General features: G+C 47.5%; 1 protein-coding gene and 1 non-coding gene across 2 annotated transcripts in view; both read left to right on the plus strand.

The window, feature by feature from the left end:
* LOC126215193 (unconventional myosin-Ib) overlaps positions 1–14349 on the plus strand; it is an 890664-nt gene that overhangs the window by 189651 nt on the left and 686664 nt on the right. The window lies entirely within an intron of this gene.
* Trnas-cga (transfer RNA serine (anticodon CGA)) lies at positions 1437–1511 on the plus strand. Its single transcript has one exon. It is a non-coding gene; the product is annotated as a tRNA-Ser (tRNA).

Genomic DNA, 14349 nt, shown 5'->3' on the forward strand with positions numbered 1-14349 from the left:
GCCCTTGTATAGACACTCTATACACTCCTTCCGCCTTTCTGCTTTCCCTTCTCTGCTTACAATTGTTTTTCCATCTGGGCTCTTGATATTCATACAAGTGGATCTCTTTTCTCCAAAGGTCTCTTTAATTTCCCTTACATTTGTCCTTTAGCCATCCCTGCTTAGCCATTTTGCACTTCGTCGATCTCATTTTTGAGACGTTTGTATTCCTTTTTGCCTGCTTCATTTAGTGCATTTTTATATTTTCTCCTTTCATCAAGTAAATTAAATGTTTCTTCTGTTACCCAAGGATTTCTGCTAGCCCTCTCCTTTTTACCTACTTGTGATCCTCTGTTGTCTTCACTATTTCATCTCTCAAAGCTACCCATTCTGCTTCTACTGTATTTCTTTCCCCCATTCTTGTCAATCGTTCCCTAATGCTCTCTCTGAAACTCTCTACAACCTCTGGTTCTGTCAGTTTATCCATGTCCCATCTCCTCAAATTCCCACCTTTTTGCAGTTTCTTCAGTTTTAATCTACAGTTCATAAGCAATAGATTGTGATCAGAGTCCACATCTGCCCCTGGAAATGTCTTACAACTTAAAATCTGGTTCCTAAATCCCTATCTGAAACCTTCCAGTATCTCCAGGCGTCTTTCATGTATACAACCTTGTTTCATGGTTCATGAACCAAGTGTTGGCTATGATTAAGTTATGCTCTGTGCAAAATTCTACCAGGCGGCTTCCTGTTTCATTTCTTACCCCCATTCCATATTCACGTACTACATTTCCCTTTCTTACTTTTCCTACTATCGCATTCCAGTCGCCTGCCGCGGTGGCCGAGCGGTTCTAGGCGCTTCAGTCTGGAGCCACGCGACCGCTACGGTCGCAGGTTCGAATCCTGCCTCCGGCATGGATGTGTGTGATGTCCTTAGGTTAGTTAGGTTTAAGTAGTTCTAAGTCTAGGGGGCTGATGACCTGAGATGTTTAGTCCCATAGTGCTCAGAGCCATTTGAACCATTTGAATTCCAGTCACTCATTATTATTAGATTTTCTTCTCTCTTCACTGTATGAATAATTTCTTTTATCTCATCATATATCTCTTCGTCATCTGCGGGGCTAGTTGGCATATAAACTTGTACTACTGTGGTAGGCGTGGGCTTCGTATCTATCTTAGCCACAATAATGCGTTCACTACGCTGTTTGTAGTAACTTACCCGCGGTCCTCTACATCGGAGTGTGCGCTGATATGAAACTCCCTGGCAGATTAACACTCCGCTGTAGACTGAAAATTTTATTCTAGAAACATCTCCCAGGCTGTGGCTAAGCCATGTCTCCGCAGTATCCTTTCTTCCAGGGGTGCTAGTTCTGCAAGGTACGCAGGAGAGCTTCTGTGAAGTTTGGAAGGTAGGACGAGGTACTGGCGGAATTAAAGCTGTGAGGACGGGGCGTGAGACGTGCTTGGGTAGCTCAGTTGGTAGAGCACTTGCCCGCGAAAGGCAAAGGTCCCGAGTTCGAGTCTCGGTCCGGCATACAGTTTTAATCTGCCAGGAAGTTTCATATCAGCGCACACTCCGCTGTAGAGTGAAAGTTTCATTCTAAGGTAACTGCAGTCGACAATGGGCCTCGGTGAATAGCTCCGTTTTTATTGTGACCGCCTAGTACTTCAGTATCGAGATTCGTTTCGTAAGTTCATTCTAAAGCAGAGGAGATTTTCTTTCGAAGCTGCTCACCTTTTTGAAGATCATTGCAGAAATACTGGACGTAAATTTCACCGATTTTTGTATGGTCGCTGTTTTCATGTGACCCTTGATCTTACCGAGGCGTCCGGCATGCGTACGTGTTCTCGCTGAGCGGTAATGGTTTTGAGCGTCGCTGGAGATGAGGCGGAAGGGAACAGGCACGTGAGAGGCTGAGCAGCGGGCGCCCCCCCCCCCCCCCCCCGCCCCGCCCCCCCCTCACGCTCTGGGAGGGAAGACGGGACGGACGGCTGGCAGCCTCGCCTCGCCTCGCCTCGCCTCAGCTCGCCTTATTGATCAGCGGCGCCCTCCGCCGTCACGATGCGACGTCGCGGGGCCCGACGGAGTGCCTCGCACCCTCCGCCACGCACTCCGGAGGCGCGTGCAGCAATGCGGGACCGGGACGGCCCCCCCCCCCCCCCCCTCCCCTGGCTGGGCGTTCGCACGGAAATGAACGTGCGCGCGTGACGTCTCTCTCCGGCGAGCAGAGCGATGAGAGGAGGTTCTCGACTCTCACAACAACCCCGTCAGTCGGTGGGCCCGCTGTAATTGGGTCAAGCATCTCTGCTGGCGGTTCGAGACGCGGAAGAAATCTGCTTTTTAAGACGGCCTCCCTCGATCCCCTGCGACTGCTCTGTCCATTATTCCTCCATTCCTTCCTCCTCATCTGCTCCACCACACCATTTCTCTTACAAGGGGAGGCCGCCAATTGTGAAATTCAGATTCGAGCCATACTGCGCATAATAAAAGCTCATGGCCAGAGGTTTAATGTGGCAAAGCACCAAGATGCACTTCTCAGCCGTTGTCGAGAAAAATCGACAGTTAAAAGAAACCGTTGCGGTGAAATACTCTCTACGATTAGTAGATTTCTACAGCGTCGTGGCGCAGCGGTAAGCGCTCGGGTTCGTAATCCAAAGGCCGCCTGATCGAATCTCGCGCCATGCAATTTTTTTTATTATTAGTTTTTTGTAATTCAAATATATATATATATATATATATATATATATATATATATATATATATATATATATATATATTAATGAATTGCTTATGCATGTTGATGAAGGCGGATCGCTCTCCAATTGTACCGCCTCCATTTTTCCGTCCGCACTGATTTTCGACGATGTTATAAGTTGCGCTAGGGACCGCATCTACCTTCTTTCGAAGTTAGCAGGCAACTACGCTGTTATGCGGCGGCTCGTTTCGGCCCATTCAACATCTGTCCTTCAAGTGTAACGAGCGAGTAACGGAGTTTATATTTCATACCTGCCACAGCGAATTTGTGTTCGTGGGGTCTCTATTCTAACTCGAACGTTTGACTTACGCTATACGTATTCGTTTCGGAATATCGTTTCTACGTCTTCCGTTAACTATATGTGGTTAACATTATGAAGAAAATTAATAACATTTGTGAAATACAACTTTGTTTGCGGAAAACGTAATGATGTTCGAAGTCGCCAGTTTTTCCACGACAAACGACTTTCAACAACTTATTATATGCATAATTGTTGCAACTGATTGCCGGGAAATATATATATATATATATATATATATATATATATATATATATATATATGTGTGTGTGTGTGTGTGTACACACATTTGAATTACAAAAAACAAATACTAAAAAAAAAATGTTGCATGGTGCGAGATTCGATCCGGCGACCTTCGGATTACAAACCCGAGCGCTTACCGCTGCGCCACGACGCTGTGGAAAATCATTAATCGTAGAGAGTATTTCACCGCAACGGTTTCTTTTAACTGTCGATTTTCTCGACAACGGCTGAGAAGTGCATCTTGGTGCTTTGCCACATTAAACCTCTGGCCATGAGCTTTTATTATGCGCAGTATGGCTCGAATCTGAATTTCACAATTGGCGGCCTCCCCTTGTTAGTTTTCTCTCTAGGAGCAAGAAGCAACATTGGAATATAGCGTCCAGTTCACATACACTTTTCAGGCCTGGCCTTGACAACCTCTATCACTATCCTCCTCTATCCATTCCTACCTCCTCATATGCCCCACCACAGTCGTTTCTCCAGGTTATCTTTCTTTCTCGATGCGTAAGTCGCCGAAGTGGCGTCGAATAAAAATATATCCACCATGCAGCCGAACTACCCCAGATGGGGTTGAACCGTGCATGGCTTGTGTTCATGCCCTTTATTGTTTGTCATCTGCTATTACTGCCGGCTCGTTTTCTTATTCCATTTACTGCCGTCACTAACTTCCTGCCTTACTTGCCCGTGAGTGGCAGCATTAGCGCGTATCGATAAGTGCACTGTAGTACCATGTCTGGAGGACCGATAGTATTTTCGGGTCGTCGTGTGCCTGGCAGTGAGTTGATGACGGACTAGCAGTGCAGTCGGGACGCAGCAGCAGTGAAGTCGGGGACGGAGCGCCGGTGAGGTGCGGATAGCCAGTGCTCGGCGCCCGCTGGCGACACACATGAACTGCATGACAGAGGGAGATTGGAGCGGGACGACCGTTGGGTGGTCCTTCGGTTGGTCGTCTCATTGGCCGACGTATGTTTGGTCCTTCACCATTTCCGGGCCTGTGTGTGAGCAGTTGGTCGGTTGGCGTGGAGCAGCGAGGAATTCTCCGCGGCGCATAGTTTGGCCGGGCCCACTGGCGGCCTTTATGCGGTGTCGGAGTGTGTGGTGCTGTTCACATTGCTATGAGGTTCGTGGCTCACCGATCCTGGACATGAAAGTTGAGTTTTGACTTAATCTACCAGCAAGTCACGATTGTTTGCATTGTGTCGTTTGGTGTCTAGTTTGACAGCTCAATTTATAGTTGGTTGTGGGCGCCAATAACTTCTAAGTTGTTCCATTGAACACCCTGATTGTGTGCTGGTCGGGTGAAGTGGAGGTTATCTTGTCGGTGGGTCCGTTGACTGTCGGTTGGGTTGTCGTCGGATCGAGAAGGGTTGGCCCGACTTCCTGTCTCACCTACGCGAGCGTTAGTGTTTGAATTCCAGACCGACCCTCGGAACTTTTGAGCGCCCTTGGGTGTACTGCCTTTTCTTGTTTGTTCTTGTTGTTTGTACATGTATGGCTTCTAGCCGATTTTTTAGATTAAGGTCGCTTTGCCCTTAAGGCGTCAGATGTTTTGGGCCTTCACCCGATTTTCAATTTAAGTTGTTCTGCTTTTGTCGGCCGCGGTGGTCTCGCGGTTCTAGGCGCGCAGTCCGGAACCGTGCGACTGCTACGGTCGCAGGTTCGAATCCTGCCTCGGGCATGGGTGTGTGTGATGTCCTTAGGTTAGTTAGGTTTAAGTAGTTCTAAGTTCTAGGGGACTGATGACCACAGCAGTTGAGTCCCATAGTGCTCAGAGCCATTTGAACCATTTTTTTGTTCTGCTTTTAAAGTGTCAGATTCCTTGGGCCTTCAGCCTAATAAAGGAACTGTTTTAAGATAAGGCTTTGCCTTTTAAATTTCTGATTTTGGTTGAGCTTTAAGTTATTGGCTTTCATCCGTTTTTAAATTAAAGTGGTCCTAAGGAAATGCAATCCGAAAACAAAGGAAGTAGGTTACAGTTCGCTTGTCCGCCCACTGCTTGAATACTGTGGGATCCATACCAGATAGGGTTGGGTTGTTTGGGGAAGGAGACCAGACAGCGAGGTCATCGGTCTCATCGGATTAGGGAAGGATGGGGAAGGAAGTCGGCCGTGCCCTTTGAAAGGAACCATCCCAGCATTTGCCTGGAGCGATTTAGGGAAATCACGGAAAACCTAAATCAGGATGGCCGGATGCGGGATTGAACCATCGTCCTCCCGAATGCGAGTCCAGTGTCTAACCACTGCGCCACCTCGCCAGGTCCAGATAGGGTTGATAGAAGAGATAGAGAAGATCCAACGGAGAGCAGCGCGCTTCGTTACAGGATCACTTAGTAACCGCGAAAGCCTTACGGAGATGATAGATAAACTCCAGTGGAAGACTCTGCAGGAGAGACGTTCAGTAGCTCGGTACGGACCTTTGTTGAAGTTTCGAGAACATACCTTCACCGAGGAGTCAAGCAGTACATTGCTCCCTCCTACGTATACCTCGCGAAGCGACCATGAGGATAAAATCAGAGAGATTAGAGCCCACACAGAGGCATACCGACAATCCTTCTTTCCACGAACAATACGAGACTGGAATAGAAGGGAGAACCGATAGAGGTACTCCAGGTACCCTCCGCCACACACCGTCAGGTGGCTTGCGGAGTATGGATGTAGATGTAGATGTATATGTCTTGCCCTTTGGGCATGAGGTTGTACAGCACATTCAGCCGCTAATTAAGTTCCAAAACTAAAGCTGTGTTTCTTTTAAATTTTTCTTGGCTCTTGCAATGTTTGATCAGATAAAAGGTTGTATGTTGGAGTGTAACTGACAGCCGCTTATTTTGGCCCCTTTCCACAACTTAAACTACCTGTCCTGTCCTGTCCTGTCCTGCGGGTTTAGCAGGGCGTCTCAGGGGTCTCCCAGCCAATAATGGCAATCGATCAATTTTTCATCTTTCTTTCAAGGAGGAAGAGGCCAATTTAGAATTAAGCGCCCTGTTGAAGAATCCCTTCTAACATGGGCTCCATTAACCTTCATCACACTCTTCTATCCCCTATTCTTCTGGTCCTTCATCTCGTCTCACTTCCTCTGTTATCTGCCTGTTCTGGAGGGACAAGCTACGTTAGAGTGTTACGTCCAGTTGACGTACACTTTTGAAATCGGTTTCTTTCTACCTCCATTGCACTCCTTCTCTATCTACTATTCCTCCATCCTTCCTTCCTCATTCCCTCAGCCGACATTTATTTCTCCTGGTTTTCTCGATTAGGAAGAAGCAAGGTTAGAATTTTGTATTCAGTTGACACATACTTTTTGAACCGAGCTCCGTCAACCTTCATCATACTCCTTCTTTATTCCCCCTCTATCAAGTATTCATCCTTTCCTTCCTACTCATCTCCTTCACCTACACCCATTTCTCCTAGTTATCTTTTTCTCAAGGAGGAAGAACCAAGATTAGAGTTTAGCATTTAGTCGATGTATGTGTCGATGTATGCTTTTTTAGCTAAGCTCCATCACCTCCATAATACTTTTATCCATTATGGCTCCAGTCCTCCTCCTCCTCATCTCCCATTCCCAGCTATCTTTTTGTGGAGGATGATGAAGTAACGTTAGGTTTTTGCATCCAGTATATGTACACATTTTAAGATGGGCTCTGTCAACCTCCATCACACTCTTCCACTGTTCCTCCTTTGTCCATCACTATTCCTTCATTCCCTCCACCTCGTCTCCTCTGTCTACACTCATTTCTCCTGCTTATGTACCTCTCAAGGAGGAAGAAAGAAGATATGTATTGCGTCCAGTCCACATACACCTTCTCAGACAGATTGTTGCAACCTCCATTACACTCCTTCTCTATCCATTATTTCTTCAACCTCATGTCCCCCACCTACACTTATCTCTCGTTGTTTGCTGAAGAAATAAGAAGCAAGATTAAAGCCAACATCCAGCAACATGTATTATTTAAGAGGGTCTCCATGTACCTCTATCACATCCACCTCTATCTATTATTCCTTCGTTTTCCACTTCATCTCCTCCATCTACACTCCTTTCTTCTGGCTATGTTATTCTCAAAGATGAAGAAGAGAGTTCGAGTTTAGTGTCCAATCCTCATACGCTTTTTAAGCTAGCCTCTGACAACCTCCATCATTCTCTTCCTCTGTCCGTTGCTCCTCCATTCCTCCTCCCCTACCTGTGCTGCCTGGTTATCTTTTTCTCAAGGAGTAAGAAAAAAGGCTGTAGTTTAGCCTGCAATACATGTACACTTTTTAAGAATGGCTTTGTCAGCCTCCATCTTTCTCTAGCTCTATCCATTACTCCTGCACTTCGTCTTCTCATCTCCTCCACCTAAACTAATTTCATCGGTTATCTTTTTATCAAGGGAAAGACGGAGGATTTGAGATGTAAGAAAAGCAGATGCCAGCCTGAGATTCACTAGAAGAGTCTTAAGGAAATGTAATGAGTGAGGTGGCTTACGAAACAGTTGTTGGACCGATTCTTGGGTACTGTTCATCAGTGTGGGACCCTTAACGGACTGGATTGACAGAAGAGATAAAAGTTCATGATGGCATCGTTTAGTCGGCGCGACGGCATTACAGAGATGGTCAACAAACAGGGTCTGTCGCTACAATAGGGCCCTTATGCATCCAGTAAAAGTTTTGCTACAGAAATTCCGAAGGAGTACGTTCCTACAACAGTCGCATAACGTACACTGAAGAGACAAAGAAACTGGTATAGGCATGCATACTCAAATACAGAGATTTGTTAACAGGGACAATACGGCGCAAGTTTCTGCAGATTTGGGGAAGAGTTGTACTTCTGTCACGTCGAACGATTCTCTTCAGGTCGTCGTTTATCCCGTTCTTGCAGGATATTTTTCCGGCCGCAGCGATGACGAAGATTTGATGTTTTACTGGATTGCTGATACGGTACACTCGTGAAATGGTCGTATGGGAAAATCTCCGCAACATCGCTACCTCGGAGATGCTGTGTCCCATCGCTCGTGCGTCGACTATAACACCACGTTCAGACTCACTTGAATCTACACTCCTGGAAATTGAAATAAGAACACCGTGAATTCATTGTCCCAGGAAGGGGAAACTTTATTGACACATTCCTGGGGTCAGATACATCACATGATCACACCGACAGAACCACAGGCACATAGACACAGGCAACAGAGCATGCACAATGTCGGCACTAGTACAGTGTATATCCACCTTTCGCAGCAATGCAGGCTGCTATTCTCCCATGGAGACGATCGTAGAGATGCTGGATGTAGTCCTGTGGAACGGCTTGCCATGCCATTTCCACCTGGCGCCTCCGTTGGACCAGCGTTCGTGCTGGACGTGCAGACCGCGTGAGACGACGCTTCATCCAGTCCCAAACATGCTCAATGGGGGACAGATCCGGAGATCTTGCTGGCCAGGGTAGTTGACTTACACCTTCTAGAGCACGTTGGGTGGCACGGGATACATGCGGACGTGCATTGTCCTGTTGGAACAGCAAGTTCCCTTGCCGGTCTAGGAATGGTAGAACGATGGGTTCGATGACGGTTTGGATGTACCGTGCACTATTCAGTGTCCCCTCGACGATCACCAGTGGTGTACGGCCAGTGTAGGAGATCGCTCCCCACACCATGATGCCGGGTGTTGGCCCTGTGTGCCTCGGTCGTATGCAGTCCTGATTGTGGCGCTCACCTGCACGGCGCCAAACACGCATACGACCATCATTGGCACCAAGGCAGAAGCGACTCTCATCGCTGAAGACGACACGTCTCCATTCGTCCCTCCATTCACGCCTATCGCGACACCACCGGAGGCGGGCTGCACGATGTTGGGGCGTGAGCGGAAGACGGCCTAACGGTGTGCGGGACCGTAGCCCAGCTTCATGGAGACGGTTGCGAATGGTCCTCGCCGATACCCCAGGAGCAACAGTGTCCCTAATTTGCTGGGAAGTGGCGGTGCGGTCCCCTACGGCACTGCGTAGGATCCTACGGTCTTGGCGTGCATCCGTGCGCCGCTGCGGTCCGGTCCCAGGTCGACGGGCACGTGCACCTTCCGCCAACCACTGGCGACAACATCGATGTACTGTGGAGACCTCACGCCCCACGTGTTGAGCAATTCGGCGGTACGTCCACCCGGCCTCCCGCATGCCCACTATACGCCCTCGCTCAAAGTCCGTCAACTGCACATACGGTTCACGTCCACGCTGTCGCGGCATGCTACCAGTGTTAAAGACTGCGATGGAGCTCCGTATGCCACGGCAAACTGGCTGACACTGACGGCGGCGGTGCACAAATGCTGCGCAGCTAGCGCCATTCGACGGCCAACACCGCGGTTCCTGGTGTGTCCGCTGTGCCGTGCGTGTGATCATTGCTTGTACAGCCCTCTCGCAGTGTCAGGAGCAAGTATGGTGGGTCTGACACACCGGTGTCAATGTGTTCTTTTTTCCATTTCCAGGAGTGTAGATAACCTGCCATTGTAGCAGCAGTATCCGAACAAGAAATGCGCTGGACACTTGTGGTCTTATACAGGGTGGTCCATGGTCTTAAACAGTGTGGTCCAACTAAAGTTTCGGATGAGATTATCTCGAAAACTATAGATCGGGTAAAAATAGTGGGTAAGACAAGTTCATAAGCTCAAAGGGGGAGATCAAATGATACTACACGTGACCCCCAGCCCCCGCCCCCTTGGGTGGGGCGGGGGGCGACTTTTAAATCTTAAATGGAAACCCCAATTTTTTATTGCAGATTCGGATTCTTTATTAAAAAAGTAATCAAGTTTTGTCTGAAACATTTTTTAAACCATTGACACATGGAAATGAAATCGAGAAAAATTAAAATTGAGGAAGAACTCCGATTTATTTAGAATGATCCGAGAAGGACGCATCAAGTCGATACAAAATGTGCACCAATTCTTTCATTACGCCAAATTGAGCTTTTTTTCAGAATTTTACCTACCCGCCATAATTTTTGATGGAGGGATGCGAAATGGTATTAAAATCTCGTTAGGGAACTGTCCACAATTGCATTACTCACCCCCCTGTGATGCAACCGTGGCCAAACTGCGAGCTACGTCTCAGTATAAAGGTCGGTGCAATGCGATCAGACGTCACTTAACTATCAGATTGTGAACTGTAAGCATCAACTGACGAAAGTAAATTATTCTTTAGCAAAGATGTTGATTTAGAAACTAGGCAACGAATGTGGTTCAAACAGGACGAAGCAGCTCCACATTATGCTAAAAATGTATGGAACGTTGTAAATTTACGGTACCCTGGTTGGTGGATAAGACGCGGTGGGTCGGAACATCTCCTGATTTTTTCTGGTGGGGTTATTTTTAAAAAAATATTGTTTATGAAAGACAGTTCACAACCCGAAAGGATATGGAGCAACGCATTCGAAGAGCGTGTGCAGCCATACCACGGGATGTGCTGCTCAAAACTGTGGACAACTTTCACAGACGATTGACTTTATGCATTGAAGCAAATGGGGATAATTTTCAACAATTTCTTCGTGGCAAACTTCATAGATTAATCACCCCAAATTGTGAGATGCAAGGGGACTCACACTAATGAAGCACCTCAACATCTGAGAGGCAAGAGGACTCACACTAATGAAGCACCCCAACATGTGAGAGGCAAGGGGACTCACACTAATGAAGCACCCCAACATGTGAGAGGCAAGGGGACTCACACTAATGAAGCACCCCAACATCTGAGAGGCAAGAGGACTCACACTAATGAAGCACCCCAACTTGTGAGAGGCAAGAGGACTCACACTAATGAAGCACCCCAACATCTGAGAGGCAAGAGGACTCACAACTAATGAAGCACCCCAACTTGTGAGAGGCAAGAGGACTCACACTAATGAAGCACCCCAACATCTGAGAGGCAAGAGGACTCACACTAATGAAGCACCCCAACTTGTGAGAGGCAAGAGGACTCACACTAATGAAGCACCCCAACATCTGAGAGGCAAGGGGACTCACACTAATGAAGCACCCCAACATGTGAGAGGCAAGAGGACTCACACTAATGAAGCACCCCAACATCTGAGAGGCAAGAGGACTCACACTAATGAAGCACCCCAACATCTGAGAGGCAAGGGGACTCACACTAATGAAGCACCCCAACATCTGAGAGGCAAGGGGACTCACACTAATGAAGCACCCCAACTTGTGAAGGCAAGAGGACTCACACTAATGAAGCACCCCAACATCTGAGAGGCAAGAGGACTCACACTAATGAAGCACCCCAACTTGTGAGAGGCAAGAGGACTCACACTAATGAAGCACCCCAACATCTGAGAGGCAAGGGGACTCACACTAATGAAGCACCCCAACATCTGAGAGGCAAGAGGACTCACACTAATGAAGCACCCCAACATGTGAGAGGAAAGGGGACTCACACTAATGAAGCACCCCAACATCTGAGAGGCAAGAGGACTCACACTAATGAAGCACCCCAACTTGTGAAAGGCAAGAGGACTCACACTAATGAAGCACCCCAACATCTGAGAGGCAAGGGGACTCACACTAATGAAGCACCCCAACATCTGAGAGGCAAGAGGACTCACACTAATGAAGCACCCCAACTTGTGAGAGGCAAGAGGACTCACACTAATGAAGCACCCCAACATCTGAGAGGCAAGGGGACTCACACTAATGAAGCACCCCAACTTGTGAAGGCAAGAGGACTCACACTAATGAAGCACCCCAACATGTGAGAGGCAAGAGGACTCACACTAATGAAGCACCCCAACATCTGAGAGGCAAGGGGACTCACACTAATGAAGCACCCCAACATCTGAGAGGCAAGAGGACTCACACTAATGAAGCACCCCAAACTTGTGAGAGGCAAGAGGACTCACACTAATGAAGCACCCCAACATCTGAGAGGCAAGAGGACTCACACTAATGAAGCACCCCAACTTGTGAGAGGCAAGAGGACTCACACTAATGAAGCACCCCAACATCTGAGAGGCAAGGGGACTCACACTAATGAAGCACCCCAACATCTGAGAGGCAAGAGGACTCACACTAATGAAGCACCCCAAACTTGTGAGAGGCAAGAGGACTCACACTAATGAAGCACCCCAACATCTGAGAGGCAAGAGGACTCACACTAATGAAGCACCCCAACTTGTGAGAGGCAAGAGGACTCACACTAATGAAGCACCCCAACATCTGAGAGGCAAGGGGACTCACACTAATGAAGCACCCCAACTTGTGAAGGCAAGAGGACTCACACTAATGAAGCACCCCAACATGTGAGAGGCAAGAGGACTCACACTAATGAAGCACCCCAACATCTGAGAGGCAAGGGGACTCACACTAATGAAGCACCCCAACATCTGAGAGGCAAGAGGACTCACACTAATGAAGCACCCCAAACTTGTGAGAGGCAAGAGGACTCACACTAATGAAGCACCCCAACATCTGAGAGGCAAGAGGACTCACACTAATGAAGCACCCCAACTTGTGAGAGGCAAGAGGACTCACACTAATGAAGCACCCCAACATCTGAGAGGCAAGGGGACTCACACTAATGAAGCACCCCAACATCTGAGAGGCCAGAGGACTCACACTAATGAAGCACCCCAACATGTGAGAGGCAAGGGGACTCACACTAATGAAGCACCCCAACATCTGAGAGGCAAGAGGACTCACACTAATGAAGCACCCCAACTTGTGAGAGGCAAGAGGACTCACACTAATGAAGCACCCCGACATCTGAGAGGCAAGAGGACTCACACTAATGAAGCACCCCAACATGTGAGAGGCAAGAGGACTCACACTAATGAAGCACCCCAACATCTGAGAGGCAAGGGGACTCACACTAATGAAGCACCCCAACATCTGAGAGGCAAGGGGACTCACACTAATGAAGCACCCCAACATCTGAGAGGCAAGAGGACTCACACTAATGAAGCACCCCAACATCTGAGAGGTGTGGGGACTCACACTAATGAAGCACCCCATGGGAACATCATTCTACTACGTCCATGTCGTTGTTCCTGGGTAACGCTAAAAGTAGGATACAGTACATTTTGTACAACAATGGCTTAATTTGGCGTAACGAAGGAATTGGTGCACGTTTTATATCGATTTGATGCGTCTTTCTCGGATAATTCTAAATAAATCAGAGTTCTTTCCCAGTTTTACTTTTGTCTCGATTTCAGCGCTATGTGTCAATGGTTTAAAAAATGTTTCAGACAAAACTTGATTACTTTTTTATGGAGAATCCGAATCTGCAATAAAAAATGAGTGTTTACATTTAACATTTAAAAGTTGCCTCCCGCCCCACCCAAGATGGCGCGGGCTGTAGGTCACGTGTAGTATCATTTGATGTCCCCCTTTGAGCTTACGAACTTGTCTTACCCACTATTTTTACCCTGTGTATAGTTTTCGAGATAATCTCATCCGAAACTTCAGATGGACCACCCTGTATATTCGGTGGTGACAGCAACGCCGTATTCTGCCTGTTTACATAATATCTCTGTATTTGAATACGCATGCCTATACCAGTTTCTTTGGCGCTTCAGTGTACTAGGATGTCTTTTCAAATAGGTGTGTCTCGTTATATTTTAAGCGCATGTTTTTCACATATGTGAAAGTAAACTTCTCATTATGATAGACTTTATTGTTGTAAGATGCAGACTGTCCACTAGTTGTACGAGGGCAGTTCAATAAGTAATGCAACACATTTTTTTCTGAAACAGGGGTTGTTTTATTCAGCATTGAAATACACCAGGTTATTCCCCAATCTTTTAGCTACACAACACTATTTTTCAACGTAATCTCCATTAAATGCTACGGCCTTACGCCACCTTGAAATGAGGGCCTGTATACCTGCACGGTACCATTCCACTGGTCGATGTCGGAGCCAATGTCGTACTGCATCAATAACTTCTTCATCATCCGCGTAGTGCCTCCCACGGATTGCGTCCTTCATTGGGCCAAACATATGGAAATTCGACGGTGCGAGATCGGGGCTGTAGCGTGCATGAGGAAGAACAGTCCACTGAAGTTTTGTGAGCTCCTCTCGGGTGCGAAGACTTTTGTGCCTATGAACACGCTGAAGTCGTTTCTTCAG

The sequence above is a fragment of the Schistocerca nitens genome, chromosome 12 (assembly GCF_023898315.1).
Source record: "Schistocerca nitens isolate TAMUIC-IGC-003100 chromosome 12, iqSchNite1.1, whole genome shotgun sequence".
NCBI classification, from domain to species: Eukaryota; Metazoa; Arthropoda; class Insecta; order Orthoptera; family Acrididae; genus Schistocerca; species Schistocerca nitens.